Source organism: Triturus cristatus, chromosome 4_2, assembly GCF_964204655.1.
Source record: "Triturus cristatus chromosome 4_2, aTriCri1.1, whole genome shotgun sequence".
NCBI classification, from domain to species: Eukaryota; Metazoa; Chordata; class Amphibia; order Caudata; family Salamandridae; genus Triturus; species Triturus cristatus.
The window spans coordinates 882599901-882623960 of NC_140586.1; the positions used below are offsets into that span (position 1 = coordinate 882599901).

The 24060-nt window shown below is 45.1% G+C and overlaps 1 protein-coding gene across 1 annotated transcript in view; it reads right to left on the bottom strand.

Moving 5' to 3' along the window:
* LOC146835330 (uncharacterized) overlaps positions 1-11291 on the bottom strand; it is a 62840-nt gene extending 51549 nt beyond the window's left edge. The window contains exon 1 of the mRNA XM_085602908.1: positions 11157-11291. The gene's annotated coding sequence lies outside the window, so the exon portion shown is untranslated. The remainder of the gene's footprint in view (positions 1-11156) is intronic.
* Between the last annotated feature and the right edge of the window lie 12769 nt (positions 11292-24060).

Consider the following 24060-nt stretch of genomic DNA (forward strand, 5'->3'; position numbering starts at 1 on the left):
CGCTGTTCTGAAGTGTACAGGATATTTAAATGAAACACGCAAATGCCTATTGTTTATTCCATCTCACGTTTTCTATTTAATATGTGGTGTACCCGAAGGGCCATTCTTAAAAGATTGACCCAGCAAAATGATTATGCAGGAACTGTATGAGTGACCATAATACTGCATTTGTCTGTTTACATTCCGGGACGTGGGTAGGGCTATATTTTGAACCATTGACTAGCACTGTACCCAATTTTTATACTACCTTTTAAAATTGTGTATATTTAATGAATTAAATGTATTTTTATTGCTTGCTTTTATCAATGCTTTTATGGCATTTGATTGCCGAAATAAAGTTTTTTTAAATTAAACAATTGATCTTGGAGAAAGATGAATCATGAGGAATGTTGTGCCATACAATACATATTATTATTCACTGAGATACCTGGCTTCATTAACTACTCCCACAATATTCTGCAGAGCAGAGGTTTATTGATTATACCTTCTTTGTCGTTTGACTTTTCTCAAATATGTTTTAGCTATTTTTAGTTTGACAGTATTATCCACCAGGATGGGAGCTCCCCGGCTGGATCAAGAGTCTGAGTTGGGTTACAGTCTGTTGTGTAGTTGTCCCACCTATAAGTTTAGTGCTTGTTGAGATAGCCACTAGCCTTGTGGCCTAATAGTTGAAAGCTCTGGTGCATCTGATTAGCGAGTGCACCAATGGTGCACCCAAGTCAAGCCTGTTAGCACCCTTTCACTCCTGAACCATGCTCAGCACCTGAAACACTCTCTTAAAAACATCTCTTAAGTCAAAAGGCTCTGTCCATATTTCCTACACCTTGACTGCTCTCCACGCTTTCAACCATCAAGGTGAGACCGGTTCTTATATTAATTCACCTGCACCGCACTTGAAATGTCCTGCAGTCAACATCCCTTTTCCAGCCCAAGCCTGTGAGCAAGATTTCCCAAACACGTAATTCCCATGACTTTCATAGAACTCTCCTCCTTCTCACGCTTTGCAATATCACCTCTACACACCACTGTGGCTATATTTAAGGGAAACATACAGAGGTGTGCTCATTCTTTCCACAAGATGGAAAATGCACCAGAACAGTGCACCCTGCACATAACACAAAGATAAAGTGCCTTCTGCGACTCTCAAACGTTAGGCAAGTACACAATCCCTACACAGCTTTTGAATAAACAAATGCCCACATGCTTAGCACTGCTTTTAAAATACACAAAAAAAATCCATAGGCACAGCTCAACAATGTTAAATAAAATTAATTCACAGAGTCAAACGCAACGGCAAATGATCCAAAGCTTGCTGCAGGCCACCAAGGTTCTTTACTATCTCAGCTGCTTCATACAACAACACAGTTTGCTGCCACTAAAGTGTTCTTCCTTTAAAAAGGTGTTATGCATGTGGTATTTGAACAGCACAACCCTAGCCAGAAAAAACAGTGCTGCTCCCTATCAGGTCAAAGGCAGGCCCAGAGTCAACGAGAGATAGGTGAGGCAGCAGGATAAAGGTTTGTTACTGCATTGTGACTGAAGAGCCTGTAACTAATGGTATGTGTGTTAATTCCTTAGCACCTTCTCTTCTAAGACCAGGTGGAGCTGGTGCAAGCCAAGATCAAGCAGGAATAATACATTTACAGCCCAGCAGTATTGTGAGATAAAGAACTGGGTAATATGAAGCGGACTTACAATAACACACACTGAGCACCCCTTTTCAGTCAATCTTTACTGTTTGTCTGAAGAATAGAGGAACAGGAAGGGGTGTTAAATGCCAACCATTAACATTTCGCCTGCTGCAATTAATTAATGAGATGCAAATATACCTCTATCCAGCACATGAATGTTTGAAAGAGATCGATGGAAAATGAGACAGGTGAGCAAAACAATGAAACGTTACCTAAAAGAGCAAATCCAAAAAGAGGGTTAGGAGAAGATAAATGGATATTAAAAATGGCAATAGGCTCAAACAAGAGAAGGAAAGAAACTGAACATTCTTTAGATAAACACAAGCCTCATGAATGTTTACACAGAAAGAAAAAGTCAAAAATGTTTTAACATTTTGCAGAACACTGAAAGAAAAAAAAACACAATTTAGAAACCATAGAAACTGAAAACCGAAAAGCTTATGTATTTTATTTTCAATGTGCATTTTTAGAGAAGAGGACTTGCGGCATGCATGGGAGGATTAACCATTTTGATGCAAGGCCTTTTCCTCCCCTGTGCTAAGCCTTTTTGGGGCTATTTGGCGTTGTTAGTGCTTAGTGTAGGAAAGTGGCTCTGTATATAGTGTGCACAGAGTCCACAGTCCCCAGAGGTTTGGCAGAGGCTAAAGTTAGATATAACCTTACTCTCTAAAGTGGTAGCTTGGTCGAGCAGTAAGGCAGTATCAGAGGACAGTGTAAAGTATTTGTTGTACACACTCAATCAGCAATATGTAGTTGTTTTATTTTAGAACCAACCATAGGTATCAAAATATAGTTTCTCAGATTGAGAGGCTTTAGATAAATACTTTTCAATAAGCAATAGACTTTGGATGCAATAGATACAGTTTTTGCAATAGGCAACACAATTTCAAACACAATTATACATTGAGCTCAACGGAAATTCGAGTAAAATGCAATAGATTACTTTTTGGATTACTTTTCTCACCACAAGACTGGATCCTAGATTCAGTCCTGGGACAGTTCCTGTAAACAGTTGAGTAAAAGCGTTTTGGTTACAGTAGTGATTTTTAAGGAATATTTTGGTATTTTAAAAGTTGACAGAAACTTTTTCTAATAGAATCACCAATGTTATCCTATGGGCGGAAATTCACTTAGCAGGTAAGTGGGGTTATTGTTACTTTTTCTAGCTCAGAGTTGGATCCTGGATCCAGCACTAGTGTACCACTAGTAAGCAGTTCAGAGAATGCGTTTAGGTTATACAGGCGATTTTTAACGAATATTTGTAAGTTGGAAAAATCGACACTTGGAAGAAAATTCAAGTTACAGGTAAAGTATGTTCTCGTTACTTTTGTAATCCAGTGCTGGGCTCCTAGGTTCAGCACTGGGACATCTATCTAAAACAGGTAAGTAATTATGTTTTCACAGTTGGTGCGATTTTTTTAAAGAATATTTGTAGTTTGCAAAAATCGACACTTAGAAGAAATTTCACAGAAAAACAGTCAATGGTTTCCTATGGAAGAAAATTGAGTTAGCGGTAAGTATGGTTGTTACACCCTCAGCGGCACAGGGGCAGCCGGATGCAGAGCGAGTTAGGTCCAATGTTATCCTATGGGAGGCAGGGGGGCCTGTGGTTGGTGGATGCTGGCTAGCAGGCCAAGCGTCTGTGGGAGCTGGGCTCCTGGTCACTTGCTCAGGGCAAATGGGGAAGTAGGTTAGAGTAGAAGTTGCACTGCCAGGGCCACTCGGGCGACTGGGTGCAGGGTGCTTTTGAGTCATCAGGCGCTCAATGGATTGCAATGGAGAAGCTCAAGAACGAACAAAGGCTGCAAGCTCGGGGACGAAGATTCTTCAGGTGCGACCACCACTTCGAGAGGTAAGTTGGGTAGTTGGAGGATAGGTAGGCTACCAAGAGTTGGGCACAGGGGGCCGCAGGGCGCCGGGTGCAGGGGTGCCTTTTGGCGTCTGGAAATCTTACCCTCTGCTGGACGCGGTTGGAGGGGTCCCTGGTTCTGAGGCTCCAGGCGTCGTCAGGAGCATTGAGGTGGGTCCTTGGGTGCTGGATTCGGGGTCACAGTCGCCGGGGGGACATCTTCATGGTCTTGGTCCACTCCGGCACAGGCCAGGCTTGGCGGGTGCAGAATGTGCAGGGTTTGCGGCTCCTGGCTGATGCCAGGGGTCAGTTGCTTGCTTTGAGAAGTACCACTGCTTGTGGGAGTCCCAGTTGCTCAGAGTCACAAGGTTGCTAGGTCCTCCGGGGTTTGTGAGGTTGCTGGCCACTGGGAATGCCGGGGTTTAGCAGGAGCAAGTTTGAGGGTCGACAGGTCGGTAGGGCTGGGGCCAAAGCAGTTGGTATTTCCCTCTTGTTAGCAGCTGTACGGCGGGTATTCTTGCTTCTTGATCTCCTTTGCTGTTTCGGAATCTGGATCTAAGGAAGGAAGGTTCAGGGTGCCCCTAAATACTAGATTTAGGGGTGTTACAGGTAGGTAAAGGGCAAGGACCAATGGGTCCCTTCCCTGGGGTGGGTACACCCCTATCCTGCCACTCTCCTGTGGGAGGGGGGCAGTAGCCTAGTTCTGATTGGGCAGGGCTCCCCATTGTCAAGATGGCGAGAGCCCAGAGATGTGCTTCACCCCGCCTCCCCCACCTGAGGGGTGAGGTTGGCAGAGGCTGGCACACCCCCTTTCCTTCCTTGGAGTTTCCGCCCAGTCTTCCCGCCAGAGTGGGGGTCAGAACCGGTAAGGGCCAGTTGCTGAGTAAAGCAAGTGGCCTGGAGAAGCTCACAAAGGTGGCATGCCTTTGAAGCGTCCCCTGCCCATCGTTGGGGAGGAGACCTAGCCCCTCACCCAGGATGTGCATTGTTGCAGGCCCAGGAGAGCGGGTGGCTCTCTACTCCGGGTTCCAGCAACAGGTCTGTTGTGTGGCAGCCCCTCAGACAAGACGTGGATTGTAGGTTAGGTTCACCTTTACCAATCCTAGCAACTCTTGCCATATTCCGCCATTGCCCATTCAAAACATGAACAGCATTGCCTCTAACTTCGATGGCTCTAACGGGATCTCTAAATTTCGAAGATCTCATTCTCAACAAAACAGCATCTTTGACACATACCAAATCACCCATCTCGAATTTGACCCCTGGACATATTTTTCCTTGCACCTCATGACCCATCACCTCCATCTTCCAAAAAGGACACAGCGAGGGCACCACTTTTCTCCATCTCATGAGTTCAAAAGGTGCTTTACCAGTGACCGAATGAGGTGTAGATCTATGAGCCCACATCAAATATCCGATAGTTACTTTACAGTCTACTCTGGATTTCACCGCGTTCTGGTTACACTCCACTAGACGCCTGTTGAATGTCTCCACTTTTTCATTGGTCTGAGGGTGATACAATGGTGTGTGTAAATGTTTAACCCCACACTTGCCTAAAAACTCATGATGGAAGAAGTTAATTGAATGTGAGCAACTCATCAGAATTCCCTTCTCTAGCAAAACACAAAAAAAGAATCAGAGTTTGTGTTGGGTTCTGCGATACCACATACTTCCACCCACCTGAAAAGATGATCCATCAGGACAAAGTGTCTCATATTGGAAGGTAATACATGAAAAGGTCCCAAAAAAAAAAATAACCCATCAACCACAATTCTGTGCCACACCTTGCTAGAACATAAAGCAGGCACATCAGTAGGCACAGTGGTCACCAAATATTTAGCACTCAAAGAGCATTGTCCAATTCTACCTCCACATTCACTCCAGGCCACCAGAAATCATTTCTTGTCCTACGCTTAGTGGCACTCATACCCAGATGGCCTACATGAGCGGTCTCCAAAATCCCTTGGCAGAAACATCCTTGTAGCATAAACTTAACGCCTCTTACCAACAATCCTCCTTCCAAAGATAACTCATCTACCACCTTGCAATAAGATTACAAAGCTGTATCCAAAGTTTTTTCCATTGGCCACCCAAATTTCACAAAATTCATGACCTTGTTCAATACAGCATCTTCCCTCAACTGATCACTCAATACCATCATATTTGAAAAATGACCAAATCTTCAACTTTGCAATTATATATTCCTTGAATTCTTCCTGTACATCAATCTGAGCCTGACTGGATTGCAGCGTTACCATCCGGATACGAATTAGCAAGCGAAGATAGGGAAGGGGAAAAAGGGAGGAGGTATAGCGATTACCTACCATACCAATTTTAAGACCACATTTGACCCTATGCAGCACTTAGGAGTAGAAGTGCTGATGTTCAACTTCAAATTCAGTAATACCATGTCCTTCCCTGGATTACTACTCTACCGGCCGCTGGGCCTAGGGTCCCTCTTACAGAATCCCTACAAACTTTTATGGAATCATGCCTTGATTTCCCAACTTTTACACTACTAGATTTTAATTTTCATCTCAAATGCATAACAATGTGGACACCTCCCCTCTGGTAGATAGCATGGCCTGTTTTGGTGACTGACTCCGATCATTACAGAGCCCACACACAAGGTCTGTCACACATTAGATGGAATTTTCACTAATAACTCCAACATCAATATGGAAAACGTACTGCAGCTAACCTGGACCGATCACAGGGGTATCTTCTTCAAACTCCTTCTTCAAGAGTAAATAATGCCCTCTCACAACAGGCTGCCTGCTACCAAGACCCGATTGTAGCAGAAAATTAATAAAACCGACTTAGAAGAGGCCTTGTTTAGATACCTTCCCCCGCTAGACCAAGACAACAACAAGGCTGCTGATAATTGCGACCACTGGGTCAGGTCGGCAATCGATCTCTAGGCCCCAGAGAAATTGATTAAACACCGCAAAAACCAACCTTCAGTCCAATGGTACAAGGCAGAACTTAAAAGGATAAAATAAAAGTGCAGACGATTAGAATGTACCCGGAGGCTAGATTATAGCGAGACAGGCAAATTAAACCACATGCTAGTCCTAGTAGAAAATAAAGAAGTAATCAAAACCGCCAAAATTAATTACTTTCCTTCAAAAATAGCAGAAGCAAAACATTTGACTAAAGAGCTTTTCTAAACTTTCATTTCTCTGTCTAAACTTCAGGGGGAGAATCAACTCTCTCCTGATCAAACCTTTTGCAATAAAGTGGCCAACTTTTTTCAGACCAAAGTGCAAACAGTCAACAAGGAGCTCTCAGGGCATGCTCCAGACACAGTCAATGAGATGCGAATAGAGGACAATGTCTCTGGAATCACAACTACCTGTCAACTGCAAAACTTCTCCTCTCTAACCCAGAAGAGAGTAAGTGATCTATTATTATCCATTAAGTCTGGCTCCCCGTCGGATCCCTGTCCTCCCTCAATACTTCACATGGTTTTGGATAGGGTTAGTACACGCTTGGCCCCACTCCTGAACAACATTCTAGTGTCAAGAGTTCTGTCTCTTGGAAGAAAGCTTGCATATCGCCTATTCTAAAAATAACCCTCACTAGATCCCTCTGAAGTGCAAAATTACCGGCCCATATCATGCCTTACAAAATATCAATAAGTGGTCTGTGATTTGTCCTTAAACAAGATATTCTTCCCCAGAGATATAGCTTAAACTTGTCAACACCCCAAACACATACCAACATTTTATTATAGTACAGAATATCTTGTTTCTAATTTGTTCATCCTTCTACAGGCAGATCCCACAGTGACTTCCTTGCCATCCTTCACTTGTGGCAAAACAGCCCCCATGCTGTACGCACTAGCATCTACATTCTCAAAACGTTTGCGTCCTTCCATATAAGACTGTAGTGCGGAAGTAGAGCAAATACTTTGTTTGATGCAATCAAAACTTTGTTGACATATTGCAGACCAATCAAACTCAATTTTTTTTTTAAACTATTGCCTAAGTCATTCAGTCAGGTCAGTAAATTTTTTATAAACTTTGCATAGAATTCACAAAGACCTAAAAAAAAAAAAAGAATAAAAAAAAAAAAAAAAAAAGAAGACCAGAGATGCCCTTATGCATTGGATGTAGTGCATTTACAATACCATCAATAACGCTTGGTTGGGGTTTAACCCCATCTGATGTCCACACATGGCCTAGGAACTAAACTTAATATACTCCACAGATACATTTGTCTTCCCTGATAGTAACCCCACTGGATTCCAAGGTGGACAGCACTCTTACAACATATTTGTCATACACTTTTTTCGTCTCAGCAAATATCAAGATGCCATCCTGAAATATTACTACATCTGAGGTGTTCTCGAACATTTGTCATGACATTTTGAAACACAGTAGCAGCTGAAGCCAGCTCAAACTGGAGTTACAAGTGAACCTAATGACACGCCGTTCTAAGGTCAATTTGGACTGACTTACACCACATACTTCCACTTTTGCAAGCTACAAGTAGAAATTGAGTATAAAGCAGTGCACCGTGTACAGATTACCTTTTCTGTAAACATCTCTAGTAGTAATGTATTGTAGAGTAGCATGCATACATTTCTTCTTCTGGAAGTCCCCCTTTACTGGGTTATAAAAACCAGTGCCCTGTAAATTACCTATGGAGCAGTCAGTGTGCACAGATTTCTGACCGGGCAGTATAAAGCATTGCAGTTTGTAAACATTTCTCACAGTATAGTAAAAAGCAGTGCAGTGTGACAGATCTCATAATATGGTAAAAAGCAGTGGAGTCAACAAGTTTACTTTATGTATGTGCCTAGTAGTGTAGTAAAAAGAAGTACAGTGTGTGCAGATTTCCTATTGTAGTGAAAAGCAGTGCAGTGTGCACAGATATCCCGTTTAAGTTGTAAATACCTCTCAGTGCAGTAAGAAGCTGTGCAGTGGACATATTTCTCATGTTATAGTGAAAAGAAGTACAGTGTGTGCAGATTTCTCATAGCACAGTATAAAAGAGTAAGGTGCTAATAGTGTTCTAACAGTGTAGCAAAAAAAGAGGTATGCACACATTTATTATTGTGCAGAACAAATTCTCAGTAGTGTTAAAAGATCTCTCAAAGTGCATTAAGCATGAGTTCAGAATGCACAATCCATTGTGCACATACTTCTCACAGTTAAACAGCATTGGAGTGTGTATAGATTCGTCAGAGTGCAGTAAACAGCCCTGAAGTGAACATTGATTTCTACTAGTGCAGACAAAAACGGTGCAGCGAGCCCTTATTTCTCAATCTGTTGTAAACAGTAGAACAGTATGCACATACTTCATAGTGCAACAAACAGCAGCATGCAATGCTTTATCATAGTCTAGTAAATGTAATGCAGAGTGTACACTAAGCGCAATCCACAGTGCGGTATGCACAGATTCATCAATGCAGCCCATATTTTGCAATCACACAGAAAACAAGCATTTGCAATGCAATAGGTCTCGCATTATAAAAGTGTGAGCAGTTCGCATTGCTAATAATAATGCAACACTAGCTATTGGCATTGTAAATGATAATGGCATTTATTTATGTGTTTGTTTTATAAAATAGATAAAAAAGGCACTGTCATGAACAATGCCAATAGCTTAAACTTTTGCAAATGCGATACCTATTGCATTGCAAATGCTTGTTTAGGTATGCTGCTGCCGTAGGCGGCTATGACGAGAAGTGGCGCGATCTGTATTTAATGACCCACCTGCCCCGAAGTCGCTTTGAAGCGGACTTTAAAGAGATATTTACACGTGTACTTTATTTGACGAGTTTGTGAACTCACTGTCAGCGCCCAGCTGGAAGGCTCCGTGGCTGCAATTATATCGCATGGCCCTCTTATCTGTTATTAAGTAGACCGAGGCTCGGGGGCGACCCACGCTGTTCCGGCTTCGCTAGCTGCCAGTTAGCCCGTGGCAAGTTGCCGCACCAGCATTCCGAGAGATACAGGCGCGTGTCGGCTTTGGAGAGAAAATCAATCGGGAACATATTGCAGGTTTAATTGCACCGTGGCTCTTTAAACGATAGGGGAGTTGTGAATGTTTTACCAATAATTAATGGTTATGTACACATGGCCGACAGGGAATGTGTGACATGATTGTAAATACAAATAAACTTAAAGGGTGTTAGCGCGTTCTTTAAATCGCTTTAGACGATCGATACACGACATTGGGACAGACGGCGGCCACGCGCACAGGCGCTCAAACACTTGACAAGACTGAACAGAGGAAAGCAAACAGGAGCCCAATCATACCTGCTGTGATATTGTGTTTTGCCAAATTGTATACGTTGCGGTGACGTTTTATTTATATAAACTGTTACTATAACTGAATTCCTCATTTTATGAGTTTGATGTTAAGTTCTTGTTATTTGTAATCGATACTTAAGCATAAAAAGAGAGGCTGTGACAAGCCTAGTCCTTATTCTCAGTTTAAGGGGCACAAGGCCACTTGGTCCTATAGATGGCGGACATTCATATATAAATGCTAATATCCGACCAGGAAATCAGATAAAAGAGCCCGACGTGACGCGCACGCCTCGAGACACTGATGACGGCGGAGCGTCATCCATTCAGAGTTATTAGAGCCATGCATCAGCCTGGGACAGGGGGTGCTCCAGGGAGGGCGGGGGTGGGGCTGCAACAGGCAATCTGCATTGATTTCAGCACAGAGAGCAGTTTAATTGACTATCGTTTCACATGCCTCCCCCCACACCAGACAGCATCCTTCTTGGCTGTCAAAGCACCGCCGGAGATCCGCACAGAGGGAAAGAAATCCGCGCTGATTGAAAACACCAGGCATGCTGGAAGGAAAGCAGTGATGGCGGAGCGCACATTGTGCGTCACTGTGGACAATTACAGCACAAAAACACAGCGCTCCAGTGCGTTTACAAAGACACAGCTCACACCACAGCATCCCACAGAGTATAAAACAAGCAGCAAAAAGAAACTAGTATGAAGCTTTTTGCCTGTCACGCTCTGAGGAAGTTAGCCAGGAGTTGTTTGGTTTGTTACTAAGCCGCCAAGGGAGGGGGTGGCAAATGGTGATGACTTTCGCGGCCGCTTTGATGTTCTCAGTGGCCGCGCGGCTCACTGAGAACATCAAAGCGGTCTGAAGTGAATCGGCAGGCTGACAAATGGTGCGCGCGCCCGGCGCACCTGCACTGTATTTGGAAGCCTGAAAAGCACTAGTTTGCACTTCCAAATCCCCCGTTTACTAAAGGTCTCGCCAGAGCAGCCCTAAAGCGCTGGCTCAGGCGAGACCTAAAAAGTGCGGTGTGAACGAAGCAACACAAAGACTCGTATTGCAGTAAGAAGCAGTGCAGTATGTACAGCTCACTTATAGTGCAGTAAGATGCAATGCAGTGTGCACAGATTTTTCACACCGCTGTAAAATGCGGAGCAGTATGCACAGATTCCCTCTTTAACGCAAATGATAAACACAAACACCCACAGGGCTGTTTGGAAAGCCCCTCCCCCCTCCTCCCACCCACGGGTCTCCCGACAGAAGAGCCCAGCTCAGCCGGCTCCTGGCAGCGATTTCCTCCAGGATTATTCAGTCTATTTCTGCAAACACAGCAGAAGATGCTGACAATCTCCTACCTTTGCAGATATTCCCAAACTCTATCCTCCTCAGGGGCTGGAGTGGCGCAGGTGAAGGTTTGGAGCTTCAGGGTCGCCTGTGAGTGTCTGAAAGTGATGTCAGCTTCCATCACTAGTGCTGTCTCTGCCGCCGCTGACCCAGGAAGAGGAAGCCTTTCTCCCTTTGCTACAATTTGTTCAGTAGAATTCATCAGCCGGAGACGAGCGCCCTCTGCTGCTCACTGACAGAAACTGCCTCCAGTCGTGAATGCATTTCATGCAAACAAGCATTTTGTGTGCAGGTAAGGCCTGGGTTTTAAGATGTGACAAAAAGTGTTTCCATCCAAAACCAGTTGAGATGGCAACACTAGTCGCAGACTTGGATTATTTTAAGACACAAAACAAAAATGGCATGTCCAATCCAGAACCCCTCACAAATGCGGTATTACTACGGGGCTGGTTGTTTTAATTTACAGAATTATTAATTTTAAGGAATCTCAATTGTTTTAATGTATTTTTATAATTGGGTTGGTTTGTTCTGTTTTAGACCGGATTTGAGAGGTAGCATGACACATGCACAAGCTAATATTAAACCACAGGGTTACATAATATTTGTTTTGGGTGAATATCCCAGATGGTATTATGGGCCTTGTTTACGAAAAGTGTTGCATCGCTGGGGAGAACCAGCCATGTAACACTTGTCATAGCGCCATCCTTGCGACACCATGGATGCGCCGTATTTACTGTACAGTGCTCCATGTCGCAAGGATTTACAGATATGTCAGTATTCCTGGCGAATCAGCAGGTGCACAATTGACGCATTGCTAGAGATATCTGAAAACAGACGCAACTCCAGCAATGTGTCCTTTCACATAGGGCAAGCTCCATGTGAAAGGGCCGGCACCAGTCTTATGCCTGCTGTTAGGCAGAAGTAATGATTTGATGCAGTGGCGTCCTAGAAGTGCGTAGTGAAATCTGATAGATTTCACTGCGCCACTTCTACGAATGTTGTTTGCCTGGGAACGCCCACCTTGCGTACATTATATCTGATGCAGGTATAACGTAGCGCAGGGGTTTACAATGTGACGCATCTGCTTAGATGCGTCACTTTGTAAATATGTCGCAGGGTGGCGCATATTTTACTCTGCTAGTGCGTCACAAAAAGTGACGCACCGGTGGCGCAAGGGGCTCATAAATAAGTCCCTATGAATATATAGAGTGCTTACATTCATTCAGGAGTGGAGTTTAACTGTGATTGTGTATTTCATGGTGTAAAATATTTGTTTTATAAGTTTGAAGAATTCTGAATGGTATACAGATTTTTAAGGATGGATTTTGGATAGAATTGATTAGGATTGAGCCACATGGATGTTTTATAGGTAGGTAGTTTTCCACATGTATGCTGGATATCTTATGGTGTTCTCCATGTCCATGGGCTCTAGGTGTTATATACTTTTTGGGGTGGCTTTTTTGTTCTTGATGCAACAGAGTTCTTGACGAGAAAGAAACTGCTTGCTTTGACATATTTCAAGTCTTTTTTGTTTCTACTTATGTTACTATTACCCGACTAGTGAACAGATGGGGACCTAGTAGATGCTTTTGAATTTAATAACTAAATACTCCTGGAGATGATCTTTTGGCATGGATGTTCTGGTGACTGTTTTTGGTTATGGTTACTCTATTATTTTTTGGCAGCTTTAATGGTAACTTTTGTACATGTTCCATGCTTTTCTATCCTCGATGAAGGCGTATCAAGAAAAAACACGTGTTGGCAAGACTGGAGGTGTGATAAAGAAGATTTTGAACATCAGTGACCGGAGGATTGTACATCGAACTACTGTAAACGTGAGGTGCTCAAATGACCACAGCGCAAAAACCAAAGGTATCAGTTATGGTTGGATGATAATGTCAGTTATAAGGTTACATTTTAAACTTAAAAACCACTGAAATTCACCAGGTATAGTTTGCTGAGCGAACTATAACTTGCGCCCCGCCAATCACAGTCATGACATCTTAAATGACATCATTAATGACATCTCAAATGACTGCCCGATTTATTTATTTTAATTGGCCCAGGCAGGGTATCCCTACACTGCCCCTTTACGTACTTTTGTTTGTGAAATGCAGGGCACCGAGACTAAGTCTCCGTGTCCTGTAAGGATAACCACAATATGTTTCTTGATGTTGCAGGCACCCAGTCACATCACTCGCTCCCACTGAACCAGTCTCAAGTTGAATTAGAATGTTTTTTCCCAGTATTTCCACCAGATCAACCGTCCACATATAACTACCTTTTAAATATTAATTTCTCAAAAACTACCTAACAAATTTACATCAAATCACAACAATCTTTGGCAAAGTCAATAGGTCACGCTTGCATTTTATGTCCTGGCTAACACATTAAAGTAAAGCCTGCTGGAGGGAAAAGAAAAACAAAACAACGATTGCTTTCTGTACAGAATGCATCCATTAGATTAAAAAATTATGTGATAATTGAGTATACTTTTCAGATGTGAAATAGACTGTTATGCATTGGAAAGCAAATATTCCAGAGGAGGAGGAATAACACCACCAAAGAGTCAATAGCATGAGGTGAGAGGGTAATTATCCTCTGAGTTGAGCCAAAGCTCAATCTATGCAGTTGAGTGGGGTGGCATAGAAAGGAGTGGCTTGGAGTGGAGTAAAGTGGAATCACGTCATGTGCTGTAGAGTAATAGCGTACAGTATAGTAGCATACATTGAATAATGTACACGGGAGTGGCGTACAGTGGTGTAGCGTACACTGAAGTGCCATAGACTGGAGCGACATACAGCGGAGTGATGTGGAGTGGCATACAGTGCAATAGCATAGACTGGATGGGCATAGAGTGGAGGGGGTAGAAAAGTTTCATACAGTGGAATAGCGCAGAGTGCAGTGTTGTAGAGTGTAGTGGCAAACAGTGGAGTGGCCATAACTGCAGTTGCGTGAAGTGGGGTGGGGTACAGTGGAACAGGGGAGTTATCTAGAGTAACCGTGGGCAATGAACTTCGCTCCGCTAGCGGAGGCTGCGGAGATTTGTTAACTACGCAATACATTGAATACACGGAATTCATGCAATTATTCTGACTGCCACGTAGCAGAATTAACTACTGAACCCATAACCCTTTGATAAAACAACTTTACCGTTACATACTAAAAAGCATATAACCAATTCACAAAAGTGAACTCTGAATAATACCAGGCAATGAGAGAGGTGGTGATTTTGGGGTCACCCCTAAGCTAGGGGGAGGGCAAGCAGATGCCCTGAACACAAAGGACATATCATGCTGAATGATTCGGTGGTCGTCGCATCCTCCTAGGACCACCCCAAACACAGCTATGGGCAAAAACACAATCCCAACCAAAGATACTGCAAAGCATTACGGGACGAGATTCTAGAGTGCAGCGAATATTATGGCCAGAAAATAATTAGAATGATATCATAGTGCACCTGTATCAGTGAGCATATCACGTGTAGTCACTAGTGAAAACTGCAAACATATAATATGTATCAAAAGGAGAGCAAGGAACAGAGGTAGCTAGATCACTTCCTCGTGGGATCAACAAAAAAAAGAAAAAAAAAAGAGCTAGCTGTTCTAGTGATGCTCATGTAGTGTGTGTCAGAAAAAACATGTTAGTTTTTATGAAGGCCCTCACCCACCAACCTAGTCGATGGTGTTCAGGTGTTACTGTAGCGGTTTAAATAGCAGCTGGACGCCACAGATATAGCGGGTTTCATGCAGGGCGTGTCTCTATAGCGTGCATAGCGTTTGTCGAGAAAAGGGACAACACAAACAGACTACCACCATATAGAGGCATGATGTGTGAGTGCCTGTAATGAAAAGGTGTTTAGCGTGTCTGGTTAAACACCCAACAATAACGGCTAGGCTTGTTTGATGTGTTGGGATAGTTTACGTTTAGTGACAAGTGTTGCCACTAATAAATGTCTTCGCGCGAAGTGAAATATTAAACATTAAACACTAGACATGTGTGGCAAGGTATATGTCTAGGAATGAGTGTTCAGTCTCACATCTATCCGCACGGAGTGTTGTGTGATTTGTGCGTTTACAGGGTATCATGTGTGCTCTGTTGATCATATGTAGATCATATGGCTACCCAGACAAAATAATTAAGACCACCAAAAAGCGCGCCCGGAACCAGTACAGAGGCACTACTAGAAGACAATGTCCGGACTGACACACCAACACCACTGACCTGTGTCCCAACCTACAATGGAATATCAAACGCCATGGCGAAAATAATCCGGAAAAAGTGGAGGATTCTCAATACTGGAAACAGAAACTGGACGCAACCCTTATTTGCATACAAGAAAGCAAACAGGCTAAAAGACCAACTGGTATCTACACGCCCAAAAATATCAGAGAAACCCCAAACCAACACAATCCAGAATCATGGGGTCTATGCAAGACCGGAAGGCTCATATTTTGCTTGTTCAAAGCAATGATATAACGGAGTTAGATGGATGAGCAATTGGTTTACAATAAAAAGTTTGACGTATTAACGCTTCACCAATCTACAGATCCAAGAATATCATGTAAACTTGCCCATACCCAAAAGCCCTAGAGGCCATATCCCCTCCGGCTGAATGGGCGCCAAAGGAATCAGTGGATATGCCAGGCAAGGATATAACACGTCTAACGCAACGGGACAAAGTAGGAGCAGAGATGGGGGTTTTGAAAGGAAACAATGAGTTGGGAAGAGGAGAAACTTCTGAGATCTGTTACATACGTTTTTAAACAATTACCAACACATAATTTAGGTTAGGAGGGGAACAAAAGAATAATGGACTGACGATAAATTAGATTTGGTACATCTGTTAACTTGAAAATAATCTCCTAAAGAAGAAGAATGGAAATAGGATACATCTAGTGCTCTAACAGAGACAGGGTTGATAGACACCAAACACAAATGAATAGTGAATTTTACAAATATATGTTTGAGGGATAAATCAGCCTCGTCTGGCCATGAAATGAACAAACACAATACCAATGGTCTTCCATCTGCTCTGACATGTTCTGCATAGATTGCCGATCTGTAGGTATTAATGGTGCAATAGGTTTTCTCTTGTGAAGCCAAGAGATTAGGAAATTAACACAGTTACATTTGTTGAAAGGGGATCTGAATCCCTGTCCAAACACCAACTTCACCAGACTTACCAAGCTGGCTTGTGCACTTTTGCTGTGCCTGGAGCCCAGGATTGTTGGACAAACCGGACAGGCTCCTCAGAAATCCTCCATGCTATGAGGTTTAGGGAGCCCTCTAGAATGAGATTGTGATGAAGACCCAGTGGGTTGAGAAGTTAATCGGGGAATGGAAGAATCCACATCTGACTCTAAGGCAAGATCTGGGACAGCAGAGAAAATCATTCTCCCGTTCCAAGCATCTAAGTAACTTAGCCAGCAGAGGAATTCTTCCCTGGATTCGGAATCCAGTATTACCGGATCTGGGGAACCTAACACTTTGCACAGATGACAAGTCTCTGATGGGCCCTGTAATGCGGAGGGTTAGGAAAAATGGCTTGAATAGAAGCAGCAAGAAGACCCACCAGACGAGCTAGTAATCTGAGGAAACATAGAATAAGAGACAAAGTGTGACGTATCTCCTTTATTAGAACCACATTTTGATGAGGGAGTTGGAGAATTGACCGAGAAGTGTCTATGACAAAACCTAGAAATTCCAGACGTTATGATAGAACCAGAGAAGACATTTGAACATTTATTAGGAACCCTAGCCTTGATAAAAGATCTTGACAGAGATTTAGGTGGCTAAGTCAGAAACAATTTCCCTTTGGGTTATTTAAAGCATACACTCATGAATACACACCACTTACATACGCTTCTACAAACACCACCAGCAATCGTACCTGGAGCCAAAAGCTAATATAAAAATGTTTTCTTAAATGGATCCTTAATTAGGGTTCAAAAGTTAAAAATACATCATAGACAATAAATCAAAAGTCAACACACGATATTACAATAATCCTCATAAAATTAAAAGAAACTGGGAGAATATAACTCACCACAAGATTCTGAACATATGAAGCACACCAAGTACATGAATCAAAAATCATAAAGGGTTTAACACTTATTGACGTTTTGTTGTTATTTTATCAATGGGAACCCATTCGGCTTGGTGCTAAACACAAGTAGTGAAGCATTTCGGTGATATAGTGTGGTCCAACCACCTTCTTCAGGCTTAAGGATCCAATACGGTGTCTCCCAACACTTTCATCAAAATTCATGATGAAGAATTATAAAAGGGGATTTATCTCCTCCCAAACAGTATATCTTCACTCCCATGGATTTCTTAGTCATAGATGGACTGGCAATGAGAAAGAACTCTCCCTTCTATCCTTTGATAAGACCAATAGGTGTACAGCCACTGACTACTCTGGCTCAAGATAAAAATTATATTAAAAATGACCTCCAATCGCTGTCACAAGACTTCTATTGGTAGCCACTAATCTTTGTCACTAAGCCGGTTGCCGGGACTCGGCCTCCTGGCGTGCTCCGGACATTATTCGTTTGAAAAGAGATTTAGGTGAGCCAGAAGACAAGACTTGTCCTGAGCCATGATTAAGAAATCATCGAGATAGACAATGAGTCTTACGCCCTGACTTCTGAGGAAGGCTACTACTGATTTGAGAATCTTGTCGAAACACCAAGTGGCTGAAGAGCGACCGAAAGGTAGAGTTTTGAGATGGAAAAAGGACTGTCCACACTGAAATTGAAGAAACCTCCTGTAATATGGATGAACAGGAACTGTCAAGCGACTTGGAGATTAGACGCACTAACCAATCGTCTCGCTTTTATCTTAAAATCTATATTGTGTGATATGCTTGTATAAAAAGATTCTTTTTAAATGAATTATAGTGAAATTGTACTATTGTGTTTTTCATTTTTTGACACAGTGTCATTTACTGTTCAGTAATGTATGGTTTGGATTGAATAAAACCTTTTTAATTTTTAACTTGTTGCCATCAGTCCTGTATGTATCAGTAGTTTTGGGTGTACAGAATTATTCTCCTATCCTGACTGTGATGAATTGGATTGAATGATATGGTGGATGACTATCTTTGGGCGTAGTATATTAGGTTGGCTGCTTAGTGGAGTCCAAAGGAAACCTTTGTGATTATATATTTCCAACAAGTTTGGCCAGAAGGGTGACATACATGTTAAAAAGTGTGGGGAACAGAGCGAAACCTTGTGGCACTCCGCACGGGAGATGGAAAGTATCGGGCTGTATGTTGTCCCAGACTATGTTCTGCTCCCTAGCTTTTAGGAAGGAGGAGAGGAGGGCCCGAGCCATGTCCTCGATTCCCACGTCCCTCAGCTGCTGCACTAACACCGTGTGGTTCACGGTGTCAAATGCTGCCTATAGGTCTAAGAACAAGGACGGCTCTGCCCCCCTTGTCCATCACTTTCCGTATCTCCTCCATTGCCATTATCAAGGCCGTCTCTGTAGAGTGGCAAGCTCTAAAACCATGCTGTGTTGGATCGAGCAGATTACTGGCATCAAGATGTTGGGTTAACTCCTTATTCGCTGGTTTTTCCAGAATCTTGGTCACAATCGGCAGCACTAAGATTGGACGGTAGTTGTTTGTATCAGTAGGGTCAATGGCTGTTTTTTTTTTTTTTTAGGACCGGCCTGATGCAGGCTCTTTTCCATGCAGCGGGGTGAATGCCAGATTCTATGACTTGGTTTAAGAGGAGAGGGGGGGGGGGGGGGGGGGGGGTTAGCTGAGCGCTGATATTGCGGTATGTTAGATGCATAATCGATGGCGGGCAAGCGTCGCTGGGGGAGCCCGACTTTGTAGATAGGATGAAAGGGCGCAGTCTTTTCCTCCTGCGCTGTGCTATTACCGATAAGCGTGAAATCATTAGTGTTGAGGAGGTAGTTATAGATCAGGTGAACCTTGCTTTGAAGGAATATGGCCATTTTGTTGCAGAAAGCTTGATCTGGTATAAACTGATTGTTCTGGATGGGTTTGACTAACAATTGAATGGATTTGAAGAGCTTCTTGGAGGAGGTACTGGCGGCCTCGATTTTTGTGGCGAAATTGATCCGATTTGCTTTGATAATGGCCTCCTTGTATTTTTCTAGGTTTAAGTTATAGGCCTCTTTGTGCTCCTTGCTGTAATCTGACATCCAAATTCGTTCAGTTCTTTTACAGTCAATTTTTATCTGTTTGAGGTCTGGCCCATACCAAGGTGCGGTTGCTGAGGCTCTTTTAACTGAGATGGTAGTTTCAGGCGCAACTTGGTTAACCGCAGTGCGAATCCAGTTGTCCAACTGGTATGCTGATTCATCATTGTCTGAAACCAGTGTGGGTGGGCGGCTGCTAAGAGCGTTTTCTAGGTCCCTACCCTGTATCTTGTTCCATTGTCGAATCCTCAACCTGGAAGGTCTTCCAGGGCTTGGTGTGAAGGTGTCTGTTGCCCTAATATCGAAGTAGATCGTCCTATGGTCTGTCCAGGGTAATGGCAACGTCTTGGTCACTGAGATGTCAGGATTGTTGGTAAATATGCCGTCCAACATGTGACCGGCCGAGTGTGTGGGTTCGGACACTAATTGAGTGAGCCCATATGCTGCAAGTTTGTCCAGGAGTCTGGCAGTGTCAGAGTAAGTATCTAACTCTAGCTGGTAGTTGAAATCACCCAAGATGGTGATTGAAGGGAAGTCTAGACGCATCAGCTCTGCTAGGAGTTCTAGGATTTGTTGGACTCGCACCTTTATGTGCTCTTGGTGAATTACAGCTATTCCACCCCCTGTGTTCCCCATTCTATCTTGTCTGCTAATGGTGTTACCTGGAGGGAGGGCAGTGTTCCAGTCAGAATCTGATGATTCATCAGTCCATGTTTCGGTCAGGAAAACGATGTCGGGCATGTCAAAATGTAGCATACATTCTAGCTGATATTTATGCTTCACGAAAGAACCCGTGTTTAGTAAGATACATTTCAGCCGCTGATCATGCCCTGGTTTAGCGCCTTTGATCGGGGGAGCAGTGCAGGTTTTGCAAGCCCGGAGGCGGTTTGCGCTGCACCCTGAGACTGCAGTCTCTGCCTCATTTGCCCCGGACTCCGCTGACCATGTGTCATCCACTACACTGGTGGAGCTTCGCATCGCGTTTAGCCTGAACTTACAGGCTGCACTAGTAAACTGCACCCTGATTTCTCCTGCAAAATAAACCTGGGGTGCACAACACTCACCTCTCCTAAGATCGAACTGTTGTTTCCTGGTGAAGATGCGCACCCCGTTTTGGCCAGGGGTTCTGGCCCTGGGCCTGCTCCAGGCGCTGATGGGCGCAGACGTGCTTGCCTTTGGCACGCCAGTGTGGTTTTTATGGCCGGTATGGGTAGGGAGCTAGAATGCTGACCCCTGGAAAGGCGGACTCGCTCTGACAGGCGGGCACCGCAGGTCAGCAGAGAGAATCAACTTAGTGAGTGGCAATTCAATTCCTCAGTGGGGACACACTTTAAAAACAATTCTACAATTTTAAAAGCATTAAAACCAATGTGCAAACCCGCAATTTAGCAGCAGCAAGTAAAACAGCCATTCTGGGAGACACGGGCTCTGAAATGCTGCACCACCTTGTGTCAGGAGAATGTGGAGCGTCTGTAAGTGGAGCTTCAGCGGTTCTAGTGTCTGGTGGTGCCGCTCCTAAGTGGAGGGTGCAGAAGTCCAGACAGAGGAGTGAGAGGGGGATGCGTTCCCCAGTGGGAGAACTAGTGGGTCAGGGGCCAGCCATAAGGGCTGAGCCTCCTAGGAGTGACTATGGTGACACCACTTCTGTTCTGGGGGATCTTTGTGCACTGTCAGATAGACAGGGGTCGGGAGATCTGCGCATGGCAGACTGTCACACAACACATGAGTCATGTGTTATCCTGGAGGGGGGGGTGGCGTGCGTGCGTGCTCCCCAGGAAGTCCTGGCGTGCCAGGCGGGTGCTCAGCCTCAGGGTTTAGTCCCTGGGTTGGGAAACCAGGTTCAGGTGTTGCCTGGCCTGGAGGGAAGGACGTCTGAAAGCAATGTTCTGACCCGTTTGTCTTCTAGGGGTACCACTCCAGATGGGAGGGTGCAGAAGTCTGGAAGGTGGTGCAGAGGGAGGGAGTCCTTGCCTCTGACCCCGGTTCAACCTAAGCGTTTAGATCCCAGGTTGGTAGAACAGTTGCAGGAGAGAGGTCCTGAACTGGTGAGAGAATTGTGTGGGAGGGCGGATTACAGCACCCTTACAGTTTTTGTTTCTGGGGGTGCTTTTCCTGGGAGGAAAGTGAAGGCCCTCACCCGAGACCTCTGGTCAGCTTGAGGGTGCGGACCTTAGGTTGGAGGATCGGTGGCAGTTTAGAACTGCCCTGATTAGGGGAAGAGTGGATAATGGATACTATGTACCAGGGGTTACTGCCCCGCCACTCTGTGAGATGGCAAGGACCAGAGACATCTGGATGGCCTAGGGCCTGGTCCTGGCCGCAGACAGCTAGGGAGTACCAGTGGGGTAGCTTAGTTGGTCCTGGGAGCTTTGACAGTGAAGGCCACATGGGTTCAGTTTGCCATAGAACTAGTGTGCCCCTGCAGTTGCGGGCCCGCGTCCCTGTTCTATTGCCCCAAGAAGGTAAGCCCATCAAGGTAATGATTGATCTACCCTGGCTTTTGGCTGGAAGAGGGTTGTGTTGGACTTGGCCCTTTTTGCACGGTCATCCCTAAACTTTTTGCCTTCCTCCTAGTCTTATTTCTGACATGGTGTTGGTGGTTTTAGGACTCTGGGCACTTTATCACTGCTGTCTAGTGTAAAGAGCGTGCGCTCTCTGTGGTAAACATGGTAAGATTGGTCTACACCTGTTGGGCGTATTTAATTTACCTATCAGTCCCCAGTAAGGTGGTAACTAACATACCTGGGCCAGTAAATTAAATGCTACTGGTGGCTTGCAGCGCTGCTTGCGCCACCCACCAAAGTAGCCTTTCACACCTGTCTCAGGCCTCTGCCATTGCAGGGCCTGTGCGCGCAGTTTACTGCCGCTGTGACGTGGCACGCAAAGTAGTTGCCACGTCTGTGACCCCCCTTTTACTGCATGTCAGTCACCCCTAAGATAGGCCTTAGGTAGCCCAACGGGCAGAGTGCATTGTAGGTAAAAGGTAGGACATGTACCTTAAGTGTGTGACAAGTCCTGGTAGTGACAAACAGCCATTTTGGTTTCTCACTGCTGAGATGCTACCCTCTCATAGGAATGAATTGGGGATTCCCTGATAAGTGTTTCAGTGCTAATTCCGGATATGAGAGGGTCAGCGTGGTCAAGTTTGGTATGTTTGGAATAGTGATAATAAATGTTGCGTAATGGTGTGCGCCGATTTATGATAACTACTTTAGAAATGCCACTTTTAGAAGTTGGCATTTCTGTGTGCTATGTGTCTTTGCCTGCCTGATGTGTATTGCATGTCGGGTTCTGGAGTGACAGGGGCTGGTGAGGTGTGTGGCTCCAGAGGGGCAGGGTGAGTTAGCGCTAGGCTGAATAGGCAGATCTACATTTAGAGTATTGGGAGGAGTAGCCCCTGACCCTGCCTGCCTGGTTCAATGCTGTCTCCGCCCCCCTACGGTGTGTCTAAGGACAAAGCCCAACCTGACAAAGGAGGGTGGATGCACTGTAAAAAAAAGTGCTTGAGTACCCCCCAGAACCAGTTGGGACTGGTTCTCCGAGCCAGGGCAGAACAAAGACAAATGGGGTATAAATATTGGGGCTGTGACCCCTTGTAAAGTGTGCTTGCTGGTACCTGTTTTGGGGCGAAGGACTGCTGAGCAACAGGCGGAACCATCATGGGACCCTGCTGCTGCTTCCTGTGGGTCCCTACGTACTGGCCTGCCTGTGCAGATCTCTGCCCCTGATGACTGGGAACTACAAGTCCTGGAGAGGGCACTCAGCGCTAGGAGGGCACTGCCAAGACCGGAGAGGAAGCGAGGAGTACCCCAGGGGTCTTGAGGCCGGCAGAACTGTGCTGCAAAAATGTTCCCAGGGAATCCCGGCATTGGGATTTCCCCGTGCTGCTTAGCAGTGGAGCGGAAGCCTACCCCGCATTTCTGTGCCTCGGAGTACGGCGGGAGCCTACCCTGCATTTCTGTGCCTCAGAGTAAAGCAGGAGCCTACCCCCCGTTGCTGTGTCGGGTCCAGGAAGGGGGCGGAGCTGTATCCAAGTGGTGCTCCCCCTCCCTAATCCCCCAAGAAGTGCTGCCAGAGCTGCCAGTGTTGCCCGGCAACTGAAGGGAGGCAGCCCGGAAGTCAGGCGAAGGCCGTCTGACTGTGGGCAGGCCCAGCCGGAAGCAGCGCGGCCGGAGCGGAAGGCAGGCGTCTTGTACCGGAGGGTGGCCGGGGCTCCCGTGCACTGAGGAAAGCCGTGTACACCGGCCAGAGGGAGAAGGAGCTTCGCAGGTTGGCACTGGAGAAGGGGATCGGAGCCTCGTGGGCTCCCTGCAGTGACCTCCCCTCAGTGGGGCCAGCGAGAAGAGAACAGCCCCGGTAAGTGGAGCTGAAATCTGAGCATTGGTGGTGCCGTGAGTGGCACCGGGAGAGCCCCGGTGAAAAGGGCTTTCAAAGCACTATGGGTGCCAGTGCTGCCTTTCCAAGCTGCACCGCGAGAGCGTGGGCAGCTGCATTGTCGGGGCAATCTGATTTTTTTATGAAGAGGAAGGGGTGAGGTGCACCCCCCATGCCCCAGTGGATCACGCACATTGTCTTGGCTGCAGAGGCAGCCAGAGGGCCAATTCGAAGGCTCTGTGATTATCCAGCCCTGACTTTGGACAGATGGCATTTGGGACAGCCCAGACGGGCCCCCAAGAAAGGCCAGTTGGCCTGGGATCATTTTGTGGTTCTGTAGGGTGTGAGGCCCTAAGGTGACGTGTA